Below are 27,031 nucleotides of genomic sequence, written 5' to 3'. Positions count from 1 at the left end.
GGATTCGAACCCACACCGGTAGAGTCAAGAAAAAAAGCGAAAACAGCCGGCTAATCCACACGGCCACTGAGACTTTCACAACAGTGGTGGAAATGTTGACCTGTTAATGATCCAATGATAACATCACGTGATAATGTCGATCAACCAATCACGCAACACTACAGCCGTAATTATTTTCAATCTTATTATAAACGCTAATGAAAACAATATTTGAGCAAATATCAACATTTGCTGAAGGGTATTTTTGTTTTAACACTCCTTATGATTTTCCACACTTTATTTCGTAATTAAAATGGGCATTTTATAAACCATGAGCGGGTCACTTTAACAGGGCGTTCATTACATAAATAGCATCAATTCCGATTTAAACGAAAGGATTACACATTCCATTCCTGTAATCGACAAGTGTATTTCAATAACAATTTACCAGAAAATGAATTTATTAGCGCGAAATGCAAAGTACTTAAGAAACGATTCACCAATTATTGTGTTCAAGCACCTTTTGTTATCATTCCTGAATTAATGGCAGCCGATGAAACATTTGTGTTTTATCAGTCTGCTAGAGAGCAGTAATTACTACCGCCCTGTAACTGATTACATTCATGAAGGAAACTGAATTGAATCCAAAAAGTGTGGAAAGCGATTCAATCTAAAATTATGAATTATGGTGTGTACCGAAAGATAATACAGCCACAATAATTTAACGAATACCTGTGTGTTAAAAGAATAAGGCTAAGGTCTAAAACACTAAAAGCGAAAGGCATACAATAGCACTAATAGTGGACAAATCGATCAAAATGTCTTTAAAGATAAATTTGGAAGATTGTGTTTAAACATTTGGCTACTGAGCTTATTTCTGTAGTTATTCATCCAAATACTGTATGACTTTCATGCATTTATGAACAAAAGACCCTTTCTACCATGAGTATCCCATGCAAAATGTAAAACAATAACGTATATCAATGAAAATATTTATGCAAATGTTTAAAAATGTAATAAATAGCCACACGCAGTGCTTTCTTCATTGTTGAATAAATTAGTAGAAAATAAGAAGAAAAAAACAGGAAAATAAGAGTTACGGATTGATACATATGTCTCATGAAGTGAGGGTGAGAGTGGTCATACAAAGATAGGAGGGGCTAACGGGCGTGGTCTAGTGAGAGTGGGAGTGGTCGTGTAAAGTTTGGACAATCCCGCCTTTAGTATTCCATTTCCAAACCCAGTGTACCATTCCCACCTGAACTAGATAAGCCCTACCCTTATAACACCCCTCCCACCATCACAAGAACAGTCACACCCTCAGAAGACCACGTAAACCCTCTTGTGCCTCTAACCAAATGTTCGGCATCTGGGATTGTCCCTGTAGGTTTCATTGTTTCATTTTATTCCTGCAAAACAAAACCAGTTTGAAATGCTTATACTGTTGTTTGGAAGAAAGCGCCATGGTAGCGATCATGTACGAGCTAACAGGTATAATCGTAATAACATAATTCTTTTTGGATGTACGTATGGTACTCAGTTAACCCGGTCGAATAGTCCTTTATTTCCTTCAACTAATGTAAAAAACTAGTGTCCGTCAAAAAGCTGTTGCCTTCGGCTCACCCGATAAACTCCCCCGCCTTGCCATATAAACATTCTTTATACACGACACTAACCTAGTATTCTATTTATCCTGCTTCTTTGTATAAAAAGCGATTAATTATCTAAAAATTAAAGATGCACTCTTAATCCAAAATAAGGTTTACCACAATCAAACCAAGTGTTTAGTTTTACCAAAAATGATGAATAAATGTCGAAAACAATGGTTCTTATGAAGGATACAGAGTTTAATTTAAAAGAAAGTTGCAGAGAGCAAGGTATTTCTAACTTATGACACTATAGAAGAATACGGTAATTTTTTAGCATTCACCAGTCATAAATTATTTTTGCGTTTTAAGCTATTCAATACACAGTTACAATCTTGTTATCAGTAATTAGTATTTTCCGTAAATGCATTATTTAGTAAGTTTTTGAAGGTCTATCTCGCAAAATCTATGTTTGTTATACATGTTTATGTTTTGAGTACCTTTTTAAAAACGGGGGACAACTGTTTTTCCCTGTTGACATCGGCACACTAGGTACCTATATTTAAGTGGGGCCAAAAATAGTTCTCAAAAGTTTTCAATTTTATTCAATGCGGACAAAGGAATTGTATTCAAATAATAGTTGAAAACATAAAATATTTTAAAAATTTATAAATATGGATCAGTCACCAAACATTATCATAACGATGATGTAAGAATTATTCCGCAAGTGACAGAATACAGTACACATGTCATGGTTGAATAACACGAGTGTTTACAAACACTCGCCACATGTTGAATGGATTTAAATCGTGTATATATTGAAGGATACTGTGTTGGATGTCCATTACTGCATCGACAAAGTGAGAATTCATTTCTGTTGTAGGTGAGATTTTTTCATTCACCACTTATATTAAATGGAATTAACTTTCGTTGAATGCTGCACAGTTTTCAGGATTTGCGGGTGGGGTAAGTGCACATTTAGATTTTTTGTTTTACCAAAGTCATTATAATGCAGAGTGATGAGAGTTTCTGGGCGAGTGCTTGTTGAGGTCAGTTGTAGGCGTACTGTTGATGAGAACCATTATGTGTGCATTTCCTCTGACATTTCAGAATAGAACAGTCCGTTTTCAGGGTCACATGACTAACTTACTGTAGATAAACATCACGTGATCTACTATCCTAATTAACTAAAACTTACACGGCACCTTGTAATTGGACCGATGTGTATGCAAGTAACTATCTGACACATCTTAGAACAGTTTGCAGCCAAATTGCATCCGCCTATTATATACAAGTTCTCCAATACAGTTGATATTGTACGAGAGCTACAAATTACTGTTGACACGCAACTTCTGTTACGTCTTTTGGTTTTGATACTTGGTGTAAAATAATCTTTAAATGCATATTAGACAGCGTTATCAAAGTACTTTGTCTATATTTACCGAAATTAGAGAACCATGAGAGACGAAAATTGTTAAGGCGTCAAGCTTAATGTTTGCCTTGAGGAATATGTACGAACATTGTATTAGCGTTAACAGACCAGCTCCGATGTAAATTGGCAAAATATAACACAATACAAGAAAAAAATGCTTAACAGTCAAATTAAAGTATGTTTTCTGTATTTCAATGTCATTCACCACGTGCTTGTTAGCCTATTGCTCAGTTACCAATCATTTGACACGCAATACCTCGCTCCCGGGTTAGATTTGCCTGGTACAGTTCACATTATAGTTTGACATATTATGCCAGATGTAATTTATTTAATAAGTAATCAAGCCTGTTGCGTACAAATACGAAGTTTTCAGTGGCTAATGATTGTTTAATGTCTTATTACAGAAGTTAACTGCTTTGTTGGGAATTTCTGAAACACAATCGTGGTTTTAAGGCAATGCTGATTCCGAAAGAAACAGTTTACTTTGTTTAACTTGTAAGGAGGTACACTTACTCCAAATTATTAACAAGATGTAAACAAGTAAACAAATAAATATGTAATTAAACAAATAAGCCGAAAAACAAACATCGTGGTAGTGATCGTCTAGCGTATCGACAGGGAGATCATTAGGTTATAGCTTGTCTGCGTGTTAAAGGTAGCTGCTCAGCGAAACGATAGAACTGTTCGTGAGGTTTGAGGAAAATGCGTCGTCTTGTAGCTTCAAAACAGTGAGTAGTGTGTACATATGTAAGTAGTTTTCTTTTTATCAATTTGAAATATCGAATGATAAATATTGAAATGGAAATTGCATGCACCAGCCAAGTTGTCAATTACGCTGTTTAGAGGTTCAGGCTTTTAGGCCGAAAACACTCTGAACGAGAGACATATAACATCACAATACAACAATAGAAATATTTGAAATATATAAGAATGTCTCTAATAAGTATGTTTGGATTTCTGGCTTTATTGTCCTGGGACGCGTTTTAAAAAGGATTTAAGTCGAAACTCAAATATCATGAAATATGTATACGCGTCAAAAATGATATTACATATCCATAACTTCGTGTTCATTTTTATTACCGGCTAAAGTTCCAAAATGATGACGCTAAGATTATTTCAATTTACGACCAAGATCGACTTATCTCTTGGAAAGCAAGTTTACTGAGTATTCGATCAGCCATACACTTGTCCCAACATGTATGAATTATATATCAATCAGTTATGATTTTAGTCGAAGCAACATTAACTTTACTACAATGACTACAATTTACAAGTGAACAATCAAACACTTCCAGTTAAGTAAAATTGCTCATTCACCAGACTCTGATATCACCTGAACATGAATGAATACAACCGGAGCAATACTAATTCTTTTAAGATACGCTACAGTCGAAACTGTTTAACATAGCTCGTCTATATAAACACAAATGCGACAATAATAAATAGAAATTTGTTTTAAACATATAATGTGAATCCGAAGTTAAACCCTCGGATTGTCAGAAATGCCGTTTTGAATATCCATTCAGAGGAGATAGTTAAGTGTGTACACAATCTATTATCCTTAGAGCGAACTTATAAATAGCAGGTATTAGCTTTAAAACTCATCGTACAATACTCTTCAGCCTTGTCACAATGAACGCGGTATGTACAAAAGGACATGATAAACTATTAATTGTAACAGACTCAGAAATGTTTACTTTCATTTGAAGTTTCATTTAAGAAAGGATAAGTTTAAATCAATTTAACAGTGTGACTATTGAGCATACCGCGTTAGCTAGGAATCAATTCGATCATTTGTTGGAAATAATGTGAATGCTTTTGAAGTATCTAAAGTTGTTTAAGGATATATTTCGGAATTTAATTAAAACAAGGTAGTGTGTAACTTGGTCGTCCGGTTAGCGCACTCGCTTCTCACCAAGGCGACCCGGGTTCGATTCCCGGACTGGGTGCATGTGATTTGCTAAGTGGTCACCAAGCCTGACAAGTGGTGTTTTCGCCCACAACACAAGACCACATTCTAGCGCAACATCGTGCCAACGAGAGTGACTTAGTATAAGCTATCATAGCTTTCTTCACAATCGTTGTAAAAAATATATTATTTAAACTAAGGTAGTGTGTTTGCTGTTGTTGTGACCTATGTATGACGTAAAACATTTTTCTTTAATTTTATTACAGACCGACATACAGACAGACGTTCGATTTCAGTTCGAAAACTAGCTAAACTACTAACTACAATAGTGTTATGTATAATGAATTTTTTAGGTTTTTTTTACAGATAGCAATACAGTTGGTAGTAATACCAATATAACATAGAATTACATTGGGTCTACAATTAACTTGATCGTAAATGTGGCTGTCAGATAACTAGATTTTACTTGTTTCGGATTCTAATATGAAGTAATCTTAATATAGACGGTCGAATGAACTGTTGAATTAATATAGAAGCAATCTATAATAAGGTTGTTATTCATAAAAGATCTGTTACGAAAGTACAAAATGGATTTCCTCTAATCTATTACAATTAAAAACCATTAAATGTAAATTATGTATGGTGTTTAATAGAAAGCACTCGGCATTTTTAAAACATAATATAGCCTGGAACGATTGTTAATTTCTGTTTCGGTGTAAAAAAGAATGTTATAGCTTCCATCTCCAAATGATTGCGTTGCGATGTTTATGCCAAATTTGAGTTATTATTATTTTTTTTTATTTGCGAAGGCCAACTTGTCTGAACAAGGGTCTGTCAAGAAAAGTAAATCAGAAGGCAAACGTTTGCAATTATGTTACAGATCCGGTTCAGTGAGGTCGATAAGGTAATTATCGACCGCAAGAAGGGATATCGTCCTAGAGCCGATTAATTCACACATTGAACGTTACTGAAAATTCTTGCATTATCACATACAATGTAAAATAGCTCGTATCTTTGAGAGAAAAAAAGAGATTTTAGTATTGTTAATTATATTTAGACGTTATCATTATACTCGTATCAATAAATCGTATTTGCATTATCAATTTATAATGTAAAGATAAGTATGTTGAATGGAAGTAACAAAAACAATGGATGAATCATGGATATCTATCAGGCTTAACTTTAAATGGCTGTTTGTCTACATAGACTTCACAAACAAAAACTGATATCAATATACTACTTCAGGAATTCTTTTGTATATTTTATTCAAAAAGAAATTTCTTCCAATAATTCATTTAGTCTCGTAGTCAACATTTTGACCAAAATAAGAGCCATCCTTTTTCATCTGATTTGTAACTGACATCAATTACCCCTGAGACTAACTATACGCGAGCTAAACACATAAACCAGAAGACTCTTTTCTTTGTGGAATTACCACTCGTTGAGCTATTCAATGATGGCTACCAGCTATACAATGACGTTTTTGCATTCTCTATTGATCAGTAGATCACTAATTGATGAAATCTAAGTACAACGCGCAGACACGAGACCTCCTCACGGTGCGAAAAGAGTTTTAACTTCTTTGGATGACAATGATCAGTAATTTTATGATAGGTTTAACTTTCATGTAAAATAATTATGTCCGCTAGGCAGAATTAGGGATTTTGGCCAAACATACTCACAGCTTTTAATCAAAGAAATCCTAATAGCAAGCATAGAATTCTAAATTGCTTTATGACCATGTTCAACATTTTTCTGAACAATTCCGGTTGATGTTAATTTAATTCATATTTATTTAATATGCTTTTTGTAAAGGGTCTTATATTTGTAAATTATTTCTTTATTTGTTGATGTTCCCATAAAACTACAATGTGTTATAAATAATTTTGCGTTGTGTACAGACTCGTTATGTATGAAATTTTGTAATATTTATTTCCATTAATGTCATCATCATGATCATCATCAATGTCGTCGTCAACATTATCACCTTAAAGTGAAAATGTGATTACATTACTTTATCAAACTGTGAACAATTGTCAAAGTCCCATAGTACTGGCTCCAGCTTTATTCTTTTTTAATAATCTCTATGTCATATTAAATAATCCCGGATTTCGAGATTATAAATGACTTAATGTGTTTAATTTCAGAATAAAATTAATGCTAAAAATTCAAAAATCCACTTATCAGGTAATGCATAACATAATAGCATCAATTCCGATTTAAACGCAAGGATAACACAATCCTTTTCCTGTAATCGACAAGTGTACTTCAATAATTATTTCCAAGAAAATGAATTTATTTAGCGCGAAATGAAAAACACTCAACAAACGATTCTCCCATTAACGTGTTCAGGCACCTTTTTATCATTTCTGAATTAATGGCAGCTGATTAATGTTTGTGTTTTATCAAGTCTGCCAGGGAGCAATAATTACTACCGCCCTGTAACTCTGGCATCTTTCATGATGGAGACTGCATTGAATCCGAAAAGTGTGGTAAACAATTCAATCTTAAATTATGAATTATGCTGTGAACCCATAGATAATACAGCAACAATCCCAGTGGTCAATGATGTAAAAATACCTGTGTGTTAAAGACATAATGGTAAGGTCTCGAAGACCCGATCGAGAGACACGTAATGTAGACAATAACACTGACAAACGTATCAACATATATTTAATGGTACAATTGGGAGACAACCTGGTTTACAGGACAGTTTGAATGAGCCAAACTGCAACCGCTATTATTTACACATTTTCCAATAAAATAGCTCTTATACTACAAATCATTGTTGACCCGCAATTTCTGTAGCGTATTTGGATACTAGGTTGAAAATAATCTTTAAATCCATATTGGACACCGTTATTAAAATATTTTGTCTGTACAATTTTTACCGAAACTAGTGAATCATAAAAAGGTATTGTTAAGGCGTTAAGCTTTTTTTTTGCCACTAGGAATATATACGAACATTGAATAAGCGTTGACAGACCAACTCAAATGTAAATTGATAAACATATCACAATACAGGAGAAAAACGTGCTTTAAGGTCAAATTAAAAACTGTTTACTGTATTTCAATGTCATTAAGCACGTGCCAGTTAGCCCATAGCTCAGTTACCATTCATTTGACACGCAAAACCTCGCTCCTGGGTTTAATTTTGCTGGTAAAGTTAACGTTATTGTTTGACAATTTATGCCTGATGCTATTTATTTAATACGTAATCAAGCCTATTGCATACAAATTTTTCAGTGGCTAAAGATTGTTTAATTCAAATATTAACTGCTTTGTTTGGAATTTCTGAACACCTAAAACTCTAGAAAGGAGTTTTTCTAAGCAAAAATAATTTCATATACAGATACTCAAATTCATGCTCCGATAATTATTGTATGGGAACTAAAGCTTTTTGTCGTGTCTTTTTAGGAAAGACTTTGTTTTCCTTATATAGAGGTTCATTTTACTCGTGGTAGTGATCGTCGAGCGTATCGACAGGGAGATCACTAGGTTATAGCTTGTCTGTGTTAAAAGTAACAGCTCAGCAATACGATAGAACTGTTTGAGGAATATGCGACGTCGTGTGGCTAAAATAATGCATATGTAAGTGTTTTGCTTGGGATTAATTTGAAATATCAAATGATAACTAATGCAATGAAAAATGCATGCACCAGCTAAGTTGCCAAATTAAACAATAACGCAGTTTAGAGGCACAAGCTTTTAGGCCGAACACAATCTCAAAGAGAGACACATAACATCACAATACAACAATAGAAATATTTGAAATATATAAGAATGTTTTAAAAAATAATAATGTTTGGATTTCTGGCTTTATCGGTCAGGGACGCGTTTTAAAAAGGATATAAGTCGAAACTCGAATGATCTAAAATATGAATACGCGTCACAAATGTTACTACACATCCTTAACTTTGTTTTCATTTTCATCAGTGGCTTAAGTTCAATTGACTTAAATATGAAGCAAAATAATTACACTAGGAATATTTTAATTAACGAATAAGGTCGAATAAACACTTGGAAAACAAGTTTACTGAGTATTCAATAAGTTGCGAATGCTCAACCTTACACCCCTCATAATGTATAAAAGACAATAATATATCAGTTATGATTCTAATTCAAGCAACATCAATTTTACTACAATAAAGTGAAAATTCAAACAAACCACAATTCGAATAATCTCTTTGAAAACAAGTTAACTGAGTGTTCAATAGGTTGCGAATGCTCAACCTACCCCCCACCCCTCCAATCAGTTATGGTTCTTATCGAAGTAACATCAACTCTACTACAATTAAGTTAAAACTCAAACGAACCACACACACTTTCAGTTAAGTTCAATTGCTCATTTACCAGACTCTGATATCACCTGAACATGATTAATTACAACCGGAGCAATACTAATTATTCTAAGATACGTAATAGTCGATGCTATCTAACATAGCTCGTCATTTTAAATTTTAATGCAATTAAACGCAATATCAATTTGTTTAAAATATTTAATGTTAATCAAAAGTTAAACCTTCGGTTGTCTACAATGCCGTTTTGAATAGATCCATTTAGAGAAAATAAGTGCGTGTGTACACAATTCATTATGCTTAGAGCGAACTTGCAGGTATTAGCTTTTACACTCATCGAACATTGCTCTTCAGTGTTGTCACAATGAAAACCGGTAGGTACTAAAGAAACGATAAAATATTAATTGCAACAGACTCAGAAATGTTTACTTTCATGTTTACATCAATTCGATCATTTGTTGGAAAGAATGTGAAGGCTTTAAAGTATCTAAGGTTGTTTAAGGATATTTCGGAATTAAGCTTAAACAAGGTAGTGCATTTTTTTTAATCTATTGCAATTAACACCCGTTAAATGTAAATTATGTATGATGTTCAAAAAAAGTACTCGGTACATCAAAGAATTAATATAACCTGGTACAATTGTTAATTTTTGTTTCGGTGTAAAAAAGAAGGTGATAGCCTTCATCTCCAAATGATTGCGATGCGATGTTTATGCCAAATCGGAGTTATTATTGCTCCTTGCGCCAGCCATCATGTTCGAATAAAGGTATGTCAATAAAAGTAAATCAGAAGACAAACGTTTGCAAATATGTTACAGATCTGGTTCGGTCGATTAAGTAAATTAACACTAACTAACATACATTAACCGTAACTGACATTTAATAAGGCTTGCATTATTATACACAATGCTAAAATGCTCGTGTCTTTCGAGAGAATAAAAGAGATTTCATTATTAATCATTATAAATAGTCGTTATCACTTAACATGTATTAATAAATTGAATTAGCATTCTCAATCATGCAATTTTAAGTATGTTGAATGGACATAACCAAAACAATAGATGAATCATGGATATATATCAGGCTTTACCTTTAATGGCTGTGTGTCTACATAGACATCACAAACAAAAGATTACATCAATATGATACTTCATGATTTTTTTTTTATTTTAGGCAAAAATAATATTTTTCCAATAATTTAGTCTCGTTTAAAAAAACATATGTGAAAATTACAAATTCCTATGTGCATATTAACAAATGGGAGTAACTGACGTCGAAACCCTAACATTCGTGAGGTAAAGATAGCTGTATGTGCTTAATTGTTAAACCACATGTCCCATCAATGAGATATCTGAAGCATCTGTTAACAGATTAATATTCATATTTGAGTGAAAACATAAACTAAGACCGAATGTAATTTCTGAGTTGGCATTGTTACGAAGCTCACCTTGGCAGCCAACAGCTTTTTGTATATAATACTAGTTTTATATCAAAGAAATGTTGGGTTATTTGTCCTGTATCGATGCATTATTAAATCGTATGCAATTGATCACGTGGTTTCGTTAAATTGACTTCGTGATATAATGCAAGATAAAAATAGTTAATGAAAACGTGTGCCAATTGCGTTACAGCAAACGAAGGCATTTAGAATAGGAATCAGGAGAAAGGATGCTCACCAAACAATGTGTCTCGTAAGTCAAGTTGGCTGGATCCTTATTGAGAGGATTGACACTATGAATAACACACATTTTACTCTCCTTTTTATATCTCTGAATATTCTGTTAAAACTATATGCGAACTATATATTAGTTTGACAGGATCTAGAAACTCATTTTACAATTTATGTCAACATTTAAACTATCTCATCTATAACGGAGACAACGCCTTTCAATCCTAGAAGACAAAAACGTGCTGGAGACGATGTTTAAGACGATCTTTAAAAGTAGTAATAGATAGTTTTTGTTATGTTAAGTATTCTTATGTTTGTGTTTAATGTTTGTTCCATTGGGAAAGATTTTAAAATGCATAGTGTAAGCTTATGAATTATCCTTCGCTGATTTAGTTCTACTGTGAATACATTTATAAGCTGAATGAATCCTTATCTAGCCTATTGCCTGGGTTTTGGCGCTCCAGGCCGATTGAGAGGTAGACAATCTGTCAAATAAAAACTAGACCACTCTAGGACCGGCGAAAATATTGTACGGACTTCTTTTGTCATAAAACGATATTATTTATTAAAATATTCTGCTGATCGAATTTGTATAGACTACTTTCACCCTCATGAGCGGTAACTGTATTGAATGGTTATCAGCTAGAGAGTGTGATTTATGTTTGGAAATAAATTATTTCTTTCTTCGTATACAACATAATAAAAAACAGTATTTAGATCCAAATAACAACCACCATAATTATTTTTATTTTTATCTGGAATGAAATACCCTTGAGATTTGCTAGAGGCGAGCCAAACACTTATTTCTATTTTTTTTTATTAATATCTATACAACAACAATATCAATACAAAACACGGTACATCAGATACACAGGATATTTTCAATTATCATATGACTTAATGTTTCATCTATGTTAAATAAGCTTATTTCTTGTCACACCTTGCCATGTTAGATATTGAATTGCTGAGCTAAACACTTATACCAGAACACACGTTTCTCAAATAGAAAAGCACAATCACTCGTGGACCTATTCAAAGACGGCTACCAGCTAAAAAATATGTTTTCGCATTCTCTTTTGATCAGTAGATCACTAAATGATGAAACCTAAATACATTACGCAGACATGGGACTTACCCTTTGTGCAGAACAGTTTAAACGGCTTCGTAGGGATGAGACAATCCTCAGTATTTGTATGATAGGTTTAATATTCATGTTAAATGAATATGTCCGCTTGACAGAATAAGGGATTTTGGCTTTACATTTTCACAGCTGTAAATAAAAGAAAGCCGACGAGCAACCATATACTACTTAATTGTTATTTGACCACGTTCAACATTTTTCTTAACAACTTTCGATTGATGTCAATTTAATTCATATTTATTAAATACCCTTTTTGTAAATGGTCATATTGTAATAAAGTTCTTTATTGATAGATTTTCCCGCAAAACGTTTTTTTTATAAATGATATGACGTTGTGCACAAGCTCGTTATGTATGGGGTTTGTCTCGAGTAACGTCATCATTATAATCATCATCATCGTGGTCATAATTATTATCATTGAGTTAAAATTTGATTACCATATCAAATTCTAAACCATTGCCGACGTTCCATAGGACCGCCTTCAGCTGTATTTTGTTTTCAATAATCTCTAAGTCATACTTAATAATCCCGGATTTCTAGATCACAAATAACTAAATGCATATAATTTTTAAATTCATCTCATGCTAAAAAAAGTCTATCCAATTAACAGGGAGTGCATAACATGATAGCATCAAATCCGATTTAAACGCAAGGATAACAAATTTCTTTTCCTGTTATTGGCAAGTGTACTTCATACTATTTACCAGAAAATGAATTTATTTAGCGCGATATGCAAAACACTCAACAAACGATTCACCCATTAATGTGTTCAGGCACCTTTTATTATCATTTCTGAATTTATAGCAGCTGATTAAATGTTAGTGTTTTATCAAGTCTGCCAGAGAGGAGAAATTATTACCGCCCTGTAACTCTGAAATCATTCAGGAAAAATACTGCATTGAATCCGAAATATGAAAAGCGATTCAATCTAGAATTATGAATTATGTTGTGAACCCATAGATAATACAGCAAAAATCCCAGTGGCCAATAGTGTAACGAAAACCTGTGTGTTAAAGACGTAATGCTAAGGTCTTAAGGACTCAAATCGAGAGGCACGTAATGTGGACAATAACACTGTCAGTCGACAAATGTATCAATATATTTAATGGTAAATTTGGAAGACAGCATGCATGGTTTACTTGCATTTTCGAACAGAAGACCATTTCTACTATGCTTATTCCATTTCAACATGTAACACTAAATTAGAACAAACGCAAACCAAGAGTCAACGCTGTATACATATATCTCAGGAAGTGAAGGTTAGAGTAGTGAAGTAGAGATTGGAGGGGATTGCGAGTGATGGTTGGAAAATCACCGGAAAACTTAGTATACCACTCCCCCACTAACTAGACCGATTCTAGCTTCACTACACCGCAACCACCCTAACTAGACAACTTCTACCTTCATTACACCACTCCTAACCTCAGAAGACCACTCCACCCCTTATTGTGCCTCTTACAAGGTTTTTCTTCATGTTCAGCCTCTGGGATTGTCCCTGTAATTTTCATTGTATAATTTTATTCCTGCCAAAAATAGCATTATGAGATGTTTCTATCCGTTGAAATGAAAGAAGTCACCATGTTAGCGTACAAGCACGACCAATATTTATGCGAAAAGCTACATAAATAAACGTCTAAACATCGTACTTTTTGGATGTACGTATGAAACTCCGGTATTCTAAAATACCCTAATAGTCCTTCAGTTTTTCATCTGATTTGAAACGCTTTTATACGTCTATTGTATTTACCTGACTCATCACAGGACAGATTGAAGGAGCCAAACTGCACTCGCTACTATTTACACATTTTCCAATACAGTAGATCTTATACTACAAATCATTGTTGACACGCATTTTCTGTAGCGTCTTTGGATACTAGGTTGACAATAATCTTAAATGCATATTGGACACCGTTTTCAAAGTATTATGTCTGTATATTTTTTACCGAAACTTGTGAATCATTCAAGAACGGTATTGTTAAGGCGTTCAGCCACGAGGAATATATACGAACATTGAATTAGCGTTGACAGCCAGCTCAAATGTAAATTGGTAAAACATATCACAATACAGGAGAGAAATATGCTTTAAGGTCAAATTAAAGTTTTTTTTCTGCATTTCAATGTCATTTACCATGTGCCAGTTAGCCCATAGCTCAGTTACCAAGCATTGGACACGCAATAGCTCGCTCCCGGGTTCCTGGTACAGTTAACATTATAAATCATTCCAGATGTAATTAAGTTAATAAGTAATCAAGCCTGCTGCGAACAAATACGAAGTTTTCAGTGACTAATGAGTGTTTAATGTTTTAATTCAAATGTTAATTGCTTTGTTGGAAATTTCTGAAAAACCTTAAACTCTACAAAGTAGCTTTTCTAAGCAAACCTTATTTCATAAACAGATACTCAAACTCATGCTCCGTTAATTATTGTATGTGAACTAAAGCATTTTGCCGTGTCTTTAAAAGGACAGACTTTGTTTCCTTGTACAGAGATACATTTTACTTTAAGTCATTTAAAAGATGTAAAACAAGATCAGCGTAACGACAGGAAGATCACTTGATTATAGCTTGTCTGCGTGTTAAAAGTAACAGCTTAGCAATACGATTGAACTGTTTGTAGGGATTGATGAATATACGTCGTCTTGTGGCTTTAAAAGAGAGCATATGTAAGTAGTTTGCTTGGGATCCATTTGAAATATCAAATGATAACTAATGCAATGAAAAATTCATGCACAAGCCATGTTGCCAAATGTAACAATTACACTGTTTAGAGGTACAAGCTTATAGGCGGCCGAAAACACTCTTAACGAGAGACAAATAACATCATAATACAACAATATAACTGGTTGAAATATATAAGAATGTCTTTATAATAAGGAGAACGCTTACATTTCTGGCTTTATCGGTCTGAGGACGCGTTTTAAAAAGGATATAAGTCCAAACTCAAAAAATCTGAAATATGGATACGCGTCACAAATGGTACTACTCATCCTTAACGTTATGTTCATTTTATACAGTGGCTTAAGTTCAATTGACTTAAATATGTAGCAAAATAATGACACTAGGAATATTTCAATTAACGAATAAGGTCGAATAAACGCTTAGAAAAGAAGTTTACTGAGTATTCAAAAAGTTGCGAATGCTCAACATTACACCCCCAATAATGTATAAATGACAATAATATATCAATCAGTTATGATTCTTATCCAAGCAACATCAATTTTACTACAATAAAGTGAAAATCCAACTACAATAATGTGAAAATTCAAACAAACCACAAACACTTTCAATAAAGTTAAATTGCACATTGATTAAATTCTGTTATAACCTAAACAAGAATTTTAATGTTTAATGTTAATCAGAAATTAAACCCTCGGATTATCAGAAATGCCTTTTGTATAAATCCATTCAGAGGAAATAATTACGTGTGTACACAATCCATTATGCTGGGAGCGAACTTTAAACTTGCAGGTATTAGCTTTAACACTCAATCAACAATTATATTCATTCTTGTCACAATGAAAACGGTTTGTACTAAAGGAAATGATAAAATATTAATTTCAACAGACTCAGAAATGTTTGCTTTCATTTTAAGTTTCAGTATTATAATTGTAAATCAATTTAACAGTGTGACTATTAAACATACCGCGTAAGCTAGGAATCAATTCGATCATTTGTTTGAAAGAATGTGAAGGCTTTTAACGTATATAAGGTGGTTTAGGATATATTTCGGAATTTATTATTATCTAAAACAAGGTAGTGGTTTGCTATTGTTGTGACATATGTATGACGTTACACATATTTTTTACAGACAGACAGACAGATAGACAGACGGATAGACAGACATTTATTTGAAATTTTATTAATATAACACAGAGCAATGGTGGAACAACAATTAAATGGATCATTTATGGGCTATCAGATTACTAGATTTTATTTGTGTCGGATTCCAATATGAAATAATCTTAAAATTGACGGTCGAATGAACTATTGAATGAATAAAGAAGCAATCTATTATGAGGATATTATTCACAAAAGATCTGTTACGAAATTACAAAATGGATTTTCTGTAATCTATAACAATTAACAACCATTAAATGTAAATTATGTATGGTGTTAAATATAAAAACAGTCAGCACAATTATTATATTCGTAAGACATCATAACTGAACAAATGTCTGTCAAAGAAGGTAAATGAGAAGGTAAACGTTTGCGAATATGTTACAGATCTGGTTCAGTGAGGTCGATAAGGTAATTATCCACCTATAGAAACGTATCTTCGAGAGAAAGTTTTCAGTATTTATATATAGTCAGTAAACGTGTATTAAAAATGGTATTAGCATTATCAATAATGTAATGATAAGTATGTTGAATGGAAATAACAAACCGACAATGGATAAATCATGCATGGATATCTATCTGGCTCAAATTTTAATGTCTATGTGACTGCATATCAATCACAAACAAGAAACTGAATCAGGAATTCTTTTTTTTATTTTAGGCAAAAAAATATTCTTCCAATAAACAATTTAGTCTCGTAGAAAAAAAACGTATGTGAAAATTACAAATTTTTATATGCATATTAGCGAATGACAGAACCTCATGTCGAATCCCTCACATTCGTGAAGTAAAGATAGCTGTGAGCGCTAATTATTTAACCACATGTCTCAACAATGAAGCATCTGTTAATAGATTGATATTCATAATTGCGTGAAAACATAAACTGAGACCAAATGTAATATCTGAGTTGGCATTGTTACGATGTCTGCTGTTGCATTTTTAAAAAGATCACCTTGGCAGCCAGCAGCTTTTTGTATATACGAATAGTTCTGTATCAAATAAATGTTGGGTTATTTGTTCTGTATCGATGCATCATTAATCTGTTTTGCAATTGATCACTTTGTTCCCTTTAATTGATTGTGTTATGTTAGGCAAGATAAATAAAAACACTTGATAAAGGCTCAAAGAAAGACGTCCGACATTTTAGATAGGAATCGGGAGTAAGGATGTTCACGAATCAATGTGTCTCAAAAGTCCAATGGGCTGGCCCCTAATTGACATGATTGAAGCTATTTAATTATACGTTTTACTGTACATTTTATCTTCGAAAATTCAGTTCAAACTATATGCGATCTAAGCATTAGTTTGCTAGGTTTTAGAAATACACTTTATAATTTCTATCAATAATAAATATATCCAATCCTATCAACCCAGTGAAAGCAAGAAATCGTGCAGGAAAATGTTTCAGGTGATTTATGAAAGTAGCAATAAATGGCTTCTGTTGTTTAGAGTTTGTTTGTGTTTACTTAAATTTTAATATCCGTACCATTGAGAAAGATCTAAGTAAGCTTAGTTTTAGCGAAGGAAGTATTCTACTTTAATCTAGTTCCACTGTGAATACAGTTCTAAGCTGAAATGAATCCTTATCGAGCCTTTTCGCTTGGTAGAAAACCAGTCCTTGCAATAAGCGAGGTACTCAACTGATTCAATATCAACAAGGCCACTCTCACCTTCATCACTAGACCACTCCCATACTAAATCTTAGTAGCTTTGATTTGTCTGTCTGGCTGCTTTGCAATTTGAGACAGAAGTATGCTTATAATAACGTAACAAAACAGTTGTCTAAGTGGCTTACACCTTTCCTAATGGGCAAACATTTTATAAACTCATTAGTTTACCATTATTATCAATTCAATAACTATAAATGAAGTATTATTTATCAATTATACTTAAACAATTCTTACATTGGAAAGAGTGTCATTCTGAACATCATACAAATTCTGATGGAAGTAACCTTTTTACTCAAACTTATGTTAATTACTCTTTTGTAACGTTCTTAAGGATATAATAGAATAGTACCATGTTAATTACATAATCCACATTCTATTTAATAAAACACGCACCTAATGATTTGCTTACCGAAACAAAAAACTAAACGAAACTTTCTAAATAAAACGTATAAATTACATGCTATCTAAACAGTTCATTAACAATTGTTATGAATAAAAACATTTTATTTCAATTTCAAGAGTTCTCTGAATAGATACTGTTATTTGTTTTGAAATGAAAGGCACTTTGCTATAATTTGGTATCGCTGAAAATGATTAATTGAACTGAAGCAAGCTAACATTTATTTTACCTATCGACATTTTGTGGATTACTTTCACGTTATAAAACATAAATTTATTTAGTTGATATTTTGCCACGTTCTTATCATAATATAATATGCTTTACTAATACATTATTCCAATCTGCTTTGAAGTCTGATGGCTTATCCATACATAATTATTCTCAGAAACATCAATAACATATTCAAAACTCATTCTGTAGGCTGTATTTGATTAACGAAAGAAACATTCACATTTTATTTACATATATAGCATTTATAGGCTATTTATATCTATATATGAAAACAGTTCCACAGCGAAAGATTGCATACATGGTCATTGAGATAGATAACATGTTATTCCATACACTTACAACAGATTAAAATAAGAATTTGTTCTGTTTAATGTCAATCTCAATAACACATACAATGCCACAAAATGTCATGAAAACGAAAGTACAGCTCAACGGGATATACCCATATTTAATAAATCTTTGCAAGAATCGTCGCATGATCAATAATCAGAAATTTCACTCAGAACACTTTTTTGGTGCCACATTTTATGCACCGACACGTCGAAGTTTCCTCACTAAATCACTAAAATAATACATAAGGTAAAAACAGTTAAGGTTTCATTATCATCCGTACCAGAAATCGTTTCCACTCGCATTTTGTGTATCTATATGAATTTTAGAACTTCGCAACTGACATAAGTTTTAATATAATGTTTGTAATTTCTTTGCAGAAACTTAGTTCTAATAGAGATTTTTTTCTACTCAAAGCTAAAGTTGCAAAGGGTTTTTAAAAGATATTCAATTTTAATTGAAATTAAATAATTGGGTGTGAAATGTCAAAACCTTCCTAAAAGTGTTCAGTAATTTAGTTTGTCGGTTTCGAAGAAAATTCCATTTTTAAGATTATTGTTCAGAACGCTAGACGCAGGAGTTTTATGCGATTTTACTCGAGATTGGTCATTTAATAAAAATTAAGTTACATTTAAATGAAAAATATTTCATACTGCAAAAATACACTGGTTATATCGAATTAATGAAACCAGAATCATATTGTAATGAAATAACAAGCTGCTCTATCCTACATAGAAACACAGTGCTGGTAGAAATTGTCAAAATAAAGTTATTTTACTCTATTTGTGTTTTTAAAAAAAAACATTAATTGCATAACTTGACAGTTTTGTTACAGAATCATCCCTCTTCTTGAGTATACTCAAGCTAAACAAGATCCGGTGTCTGAACGCATTGCAAAGTCATACAACCCAAAAACAGACACATGTCGGGACGAGTACCATATGGCCAATATATTAGCATATCCTTGGAAATCCTGCCCATTAATACTCGTGAAAATGCAGGAATGCCCTGTAGTGAATCAAAAGCGACATTTCTTGCAATGATGTACACATTCCGAATAGCTCTTTTTTCACAATTGATTTTGGTAGGTTGAAAAAAAATAACAATAAAGCAATCAATAAAAATATGTTGATAAACAAACGTTATGTGTTTCAGGTAGTACTCTATGTGACGGTGTTTGGGAAATTGCTGACCAAATAGGAGTTTAAGGTAAGATATTTTACGGCCAAATCATTTGATCGGATTAGCGACGACGTAACAGAAACTAAAAGAAGTCGAAGACAAAGTTCCGTAAATATATTTGTAAAATTGTAAAAAGAAATTAAGAAAAATTGGTTGAACAACCTATTTGGCATAATGAAATAATGGTTTCGTTAGATTTTGCTAAAGGAATGGTGGGGATAATATTCGATGATGTATACGTATTCTATGGTATTATTGGAACGATTGTCGGGGATGAATTGTCCTAATCTACCTACCAGTTTATGAAACGTAATGAAGTTAACCATCATTCTCAGGTATATGTAAAGCTATTATTCATGTTTAGTCGTGTATCAAATACTATTGACGCTTATATATAGAGAGAGGGAGAGAGAGAGAAATATAAATCTTGCGTCCATTTTATATTATCTTTACAATTACTGTTCTATAGGTATCATTATGTCATGGCGTATTACAGTTCTCGAACGGTGACCCTTTGTGTTTTGTCAAAGAAATGTTTCAATTCTGCAATGACTCGCCATTGTCCTATTTTAAGCGAATGTTCGGTTGAATACTAAACACTTGTGTTTATCATGCCGTCCGATCAGATTAGGAACTTTACCACAATTAATCACACTGAATCATTATTGTACTTTATACATTCTAGAGATAGAAATGATATGTTGGATAGTATGGAAGTATCTGCCGTACATTTATTTTGGTAAATTAGCAGGCAGCTGTTATATGTAGTATTGATTTTAACCACGTAGTACGGTATATCTAAACATAGCCTGGAGCGGTAGACTCAATATTATCTTGACCACTAAGCTGATCAAAGCATTATTACTATGCATTTACCGAAATAAAATGGCCTTTGACCCTTACTTATTTTTGATTTCCCTGAATGCTGTTTGCCTCTTACGCCTGTTTGTAAATTTGTTGTCCCACGTGTCAAGATCAATATTACTTTGATAAAACATAGATCAAATTTCCTTAATTATATATTTAAACAAATGGTATTTTTAAAAGAATGTCGGTGGATTTTTGCTTTATTTTGCGAATCTTATGTTCACTATAATCTTCATTCCACCCAATTTAGGTATGAAGCAATAGGGACCAGCTTTGATAAATACCTCAGTCGATTTTAGTCGTACAGTGTAATTATTTTAGTATCATAGTTCCGTTATTTTGCTGCATATTTGTGTGAATTTAATTGTAGCCGGTAATAATTAAGAATAAACTTAAAGTCACGAATATGAAAAAAAATATCAATACTTAGTAATTTGTGACGTTATGACAGCCTTTATATTATTATAGTTACAACTAGATTCCTTAGATAAAACATCAGCTTCTTAAAATTGACAGACCTAAGATTAAGTAGATTATTTCAAATAGCCAAATTACGTACTTGAATTAGATTTTGATGAATGAAAAAGGATTGGTTGTGACTATCATAAATATCAGTTCTATACAGTCTAAAAACTCTTAAAGAAGTAAATATTACGCAATGACCTCAGACATTCAGAGAAAATATGGCTGGGATTTAAAATTTACGTTCAATCAGTTAATTTTCGACTAATAATAATCATCCCTCAATTATGAACAACTGTTCTTAGTGGATTTTTTTTCAAGCATAAGCAACATGCAGGCAACAATATCAATACTTCTCTTTACCTTTATACACAACAGTAAGCAACACTTGTCAGTGGAAATATAATCATAAATGCAAATGCTCTTTTGTAAGTTTTGGAAATTCCCTCGTTGCAAACAGGAGGTCGTTTCAGTAAGTCTAGTCGATTTAAACGGTAAAATGGTTGGTAATTAAATAGAACATAGTATTGTGGAAATAAAAAAAAAGATCCGTGATTTGCCATTTGTGACGTTTATACAGATTTACAATAATTGAATTGTTTATCTGTTTTTCTTCCATAACTTAACATTAAACTAAGTTTTCACTGGTGAGAGGTTTTCATATGTTAAGATATCGTATTTATCTGGTCGACCAAAATGTCAAAATTTACAATATTAATTTCTATCGAGAAAAACAACAATTTAGGCCCAATTCCCTGGGATCATCGGGAATTTAGCGAAGATGTGAGCAATTCTTATCAGCGGTTACTAAGATTTGTCTTATCTAAACACGGTTGTGTGGAGATTAAAAACTAGACGGAACATCGATCCCTTGGGTAAATGAAGCAAAGTTTTAGACTTTTGTGCTATGAGTAGGCTCAAATAGCTTATCACACGTAGACGGAAAGCTTTATGGCCATTATGGTTTTCTAAGATGTTCTGTTTAACAACCACGTTTGTATTTTGTTCGTATTCATGGTATTCGTACTTAGGAACCTGATATTGCATAAAGGCCAAACAGTGTCTATTGGCAAGAGGTGGTTTGTTATGTAGTTTCCACTGAGTGGTTATTACAATATGCTTCTACATTTTGTGTAACACACTAGTATTACTATTTAAACATTTGTTCACGTGCCGAATACTCGAATGATGTACGTAGAAACTTTATACTACAACATATTACATAAAATTTATTGGAATCAAAACTTATTTACGATGTAATATGTAAGGCTTTTCAGGCACGCACGAAAACCGTTAATTTATCGGAGTGTAATCTACCTGGCTTATTTTCTTTCATTGCAATAAATAACATGTAGTTCAAGTGTTTTTTTTCAAACCAACATATGATTTTAAATTCATAAGAAATCTAGAAGACAAATGAAAATGCAATTTGAACCATTTCATGAAATAAGCTATGATTTAGGTGACGGGAAAGTGATCAATTTACCTGTTTAAGACTTGTACTCAATGTGAAATTAGTCAATTTTTAAAATTATATTATTTTAAAGGCGTTTTTTTCTTCGTTTGCTTATGTCATTTAGATAAAACGAAGGTGTTGAAACCTTAAACAATATTTTATTTAAGAACAGAAGTCAAAAGGAGAAAAAAAAAACCTCAAACATTTTATTCTCAATTGTCATAAAACATGTTATCAAATCAAATAACCCTTCTAATCGAATAATCTATTTCTCAAACTCTCAGGCATAAACTCAATTAAGGGTGTCTGACTTTGAACTTGAACCAAATCCTAAATCCTGTGTATTATGTGCACAAGTGATCATTTTTTGTCCCTTACTTTGAGACTTGAGACACATCCCACGATATTTCTACCTCTGTTATAGGATTCACTGTATATTGACAAAATTATTTTTTTTCAGTACACACAGTTATGCGAGTTCTCACTAACTACCAAAACACGTTTAAATTGCTAGGATCTAAAATGCAAACACAATGTGCCAACCAATCGGAATGCACCAATTTTGTAGGAAAAGCAACAATAGCAATTTCAAAAAGAAATCAGTGTGTTGACTGCGTAATTCAATTTCAATGTCTTGAGCATATAATTTTACGAAATATCTCGGGTTTAAAATGTGATCTGTTTTGTCTCCAATCAAAGAACTTTCAGTTTCCAAGTGCAAATAAATCATACCTTTACACAACCTAGGTGCATTAACACGGTTGTCGAAATGTTTGTCGTTCAAAGAATTGCAGCATTCGTCTTTTCAATGCTTTGGTCCTTAAATCGTATTGCCAAAATATCGTTTCAAGATATCTTACGCATTCAATGCTTCTTCGGTAATCTAAAGACGTTTTCTCATACGCCAAAGCAATACAAATACATGGTAGAATAAGGATGGCTGCAAATGGCCGGATATTAAAATGGAATAAATAGAAAGGATGTTTTGACACAACGTTATTCATTTCAAAAAGCTTCATCATATTTTTTCTAGTTAAGGTCTTCTTAATAATTAATGATAATAATTAGTGTACATAAATTACGCATTAAACAATTCTAATCTACCTAATATCAATTTAATGAAGTGATCCACCCTTTCGTTAAGTGTTTAATGATGGAAATCGTGCAATTGCTCGTGATTAAGTATTTAACACTTTTGTTAGTAACTGTTTTGTGTCTCGTGGTTTAATGCTGCAATTATCATAATTGGAAATACATATTGACGAAAGTACCTTAACGATCATATTTAAAAAGAGAAACAAACAAACATTGACATTCAGTCTATACACCGCTTATAAGTTTAACGGAGAACTTGAACTAGTTTTTGAATGAAATGAAAACATTCCATGTTCTTGATTTATTAAATGATAAATCGGATCATTTAATGATTAATATTACACTTATATTTTTCATGACGTTTTAGAAGTCGAATATACTTTTTTTAAATATCTACTTCATCCCTTACTTTTGGTATTATCTTCATAGGATAAAAGTTTATGAAATATGGAAAGACGCCAAACTTAAGAAGATACGTTAAAATTGGTGTATTAAAAGAATTAATAATTCCGTTTAATTGCATAGTATTTCAACGAATGGTGCGAAAATGGTCGATTGTAAGTGGTCTGTCTGATACCGGTTTGAAATTATATATTTCAGAGGGGTAAATGAAGTTTCAATTAAATAAGAACTATAATTATTTCGATTGTGTTGTTGATGTTGGTTTCCGATTGCAAAAGGTATTTATTTTTAAGACAAGTACAGCGTGAACACAATCAACATTAGAATCTGTTCTCTCAATGCACACAAGTTTCAATTCCTGAGTGGTTCGATATTGAATGATTTCGAGCGGATAATTCAGACGATGGTGTGTAACTAGCCGTTCTGATCTAATAAGGAAGAGAACCATTAAGTGATTAATCAATCACATTTAAAATACTTGTTCGTATAACATTGAATAGGCTATTTTCCTATTTATCATGTGCTGCGTCCCCTTCCCAATAGCAAATACAATGTTCAGAAATTAAAAAGATGCAATTGGGTCCCGTCTTGGTAAAGTCACGCCTTTGTGATTGTCTTTTAACTAGCTGTTTCGAGTTAATGTGCCCTTTTCAAGTCATTCTTGTCGAATGATATCAGCATATGCATACAGACATACCAATCACGCTAAACAAAACGAAAATAAAAATAAAATAGCTGTCAGTAGAAATACTAAACTAAGCATAAGTCTTATTATAGAAAATTCATTTCAATGTCAGTATAAGAAAATTGCATATATTATCTACCTCGCATAGACGCACCAAATTCAAAACAGTTTTTGTTATATTCTTTGTATGAACAAATGCATTCATTTAACGTATTTACACGTAACTCAGGGCATTTTATAAGAAGAACCATCGTCACCCTGGGAAAAATAAAGCACTTTGGATGTTTCTATTTAATTAAAATGTGTTTATGCCAATGAATTTGTTCATGTTCCAAACTGCTTAACAAGATCTAATTGCAGCAACATGACGAAGCGTGAGTTTTTGTTATTTACGATTTAAATTGTAACTTAGAAGATCTTGATCTTGCTTCAAATGAAGCGATTCAGTCAAACCATGTTTAACAAGCCGTTTGATTCAATAAGGAAGAGCAATCATAGACAAACGCAATCAATCATGTTTATATCTCCCGAACGTATATTTGTGTCTGATTTGATTAATCGCGGTATTAATAAGTTTGAACCCGTGTTATGATAAAAGAAATATAATTAAAATATGTATACATTCATATTGGTCAATATGAACGATACTTAGATGTATTTTTAAAGTTTTCTTCGTGCGAAATGTTAAAAAACGTAAACCATAATATGATGTTTGTAACAATTTTTATGAGTAGCCAGCCATTCGGATAAATATGTGGAAATAGGCTGCTCTTTTCACGGCAAAAGCGTGAAATCATTTTTTTCAAAGCTTGCTGAGACTTTTTAGAAAACATAATTTAAATACAACAATTCAACAAAACCTTAGATCATTATAACGCTCTTTGATGTACGAGGCTGTGGTATGGACAGTTAAAGTTTGTTTATAGCCATGCCTATCATAATTGTCGAGGGATTACACCATTTTTATTTGCTTAAACGACTGCTCACAAACAAATACATGTGTGTGTTCTTCATTGTATACATGAACAACCAGAAACCAGTTGATTTTACATGGGGCCCCCCAAAAATTGTTTGTTTAGGGTAACCTTCCCAAAATTTCTAGGTAGGGTAGGTAGGGATTTTTTTTTTTCAGAGTGTGTCCTTGCACATGGCAGTCTTTCCTATATTACTGTCATTGCCCATTTTTGTTTTATCATATAAACAATAATTCTGATTAAAATCTGCATTTATCCGCCCTGCGTAACTCTCTATTCGCTAACGAATATTTTTTTTGCTCAGAAACGGAAAAAAATAGTTAGAGTCGGCGCATTTTTATAGGTAGGGTCGGGTTACCCGCAACAGACATATTTTTTTAGGCCTGGTAAACATTGAGTAAATCGAACACGATATTGTAGCATTAGTATAAAACAATAACAAATCCGGCTTGGTCACCATAGATCTAGCCGTTGAATGTTCCAACAAACTTTTAGGTCAACAGATGGAGAATCAAGCTCATATATTTCACTTAATCGCTGTTTTGTATAACGTAGACCGTCTTCCAATAATCTGCTCCATATATCCGCGTAAACTGTATTTAGAGAAGACAGATGTAAGTGACTACTGACAGTTATCGTTATTTGGGATTTATTTATTACCTCATCATTCAAACCCAAGACGGCCGGACGAGGTAGACAAACGATCCCCGTGATAAAAGTGTTTTGCACATATACATATTTATGTCTTTAAGTCCTAAGGGCTACTTAACTCAATTTTAGTAAATTTTAGTGTTCCAAAGTCAGCTCATACCTGTCTTCAACTATCATTGGCTTGCTAAAGATGAAGGAAATGAAGTAAAAGCTCGAAATCATTGTATTTCGTTAAGCATGAAGGTCATTTTAGGCTCTTGCAAAGGGGAATTCCGTTTCCCTATTATATCGCTAACTGATTCAATCAGTGGATGAAAATAGTGCGTTGACTCGTCCAGTCCTATCTCTGATATTGTTACACTATCTGCTAGAGTCCCTCAAGTTTCAACTCTTGGGCCTTTACTCATCCCTATTTACATTCATAATATTATTCCTGAACTACAATCCCCATTCCACCCTTTTTGACGACATGCAAGCTGGAAGGTGGATTGCATCATTTACTCAAGCAAAAATTCAATTCGGTTCTCTCGAAGGAAAAGACAAGTGCACCAATCTATTTTTATGGATCACGTTCAAAAAGCAGAATTTACAACTCACAAACAATCGGGCATCAGACATTCATACCTCCTCGTGACATGAACACATTTAATCTGTCAATTAGTAGGTTTCGTAGAGTACCTACCTAATGAAATCATTCTCATTCATCCTTGCTCTTATATCTCATATATATATATCTTATATAGCATTTATTATGCTACTATTAAAATATGCAAAGTA

At 32.8% G+C, this 27,031-nt stretch overlaps 1 protein-coding gene across 3 annotated transcripts in view; it reads left to right on the top strand.

The window, feature by feature from the left end:
- Positions 1–27,031, top strand: part of LOC128236732 (suppressor of lurcher protein 1-like) — a 378,099-nt gene that overhangs the window by 102,358 nt on the left and 248,710 nt on the right. For all 3 annotated transcript variants that reach the window (XM_052951808.1, XM_052951807.1, XM_052951810.1), the window contains exon 3: positions 19,636–19,689. The gene's annotated coding sequence lies outside the window, so the exon portion shown is untranslated. The remainder of the gene's footprint in view (positions 1–19,635; positions 19,690–27,031) is intronic.

The sequence above is a fragment of the Mya arenaria genome, chromosome 6, assembly GCF_026914265.1.
Source record: "Mya arenaria isolate MELC-2E11 chromosome 6, ASM2691426v1".
In the NCBI taxonomy this organism is placed as follows: domain Eukaryota; kingdom Metazoa; phylum Mollusca; class Bivalvia; order Myida; family Myidae; genus Mya; species Mya arenaria.
Note: the sequence above shows the minus strand (reverse complement) of the source record. Positions and strands in the feature narration are given on the sequence as shown.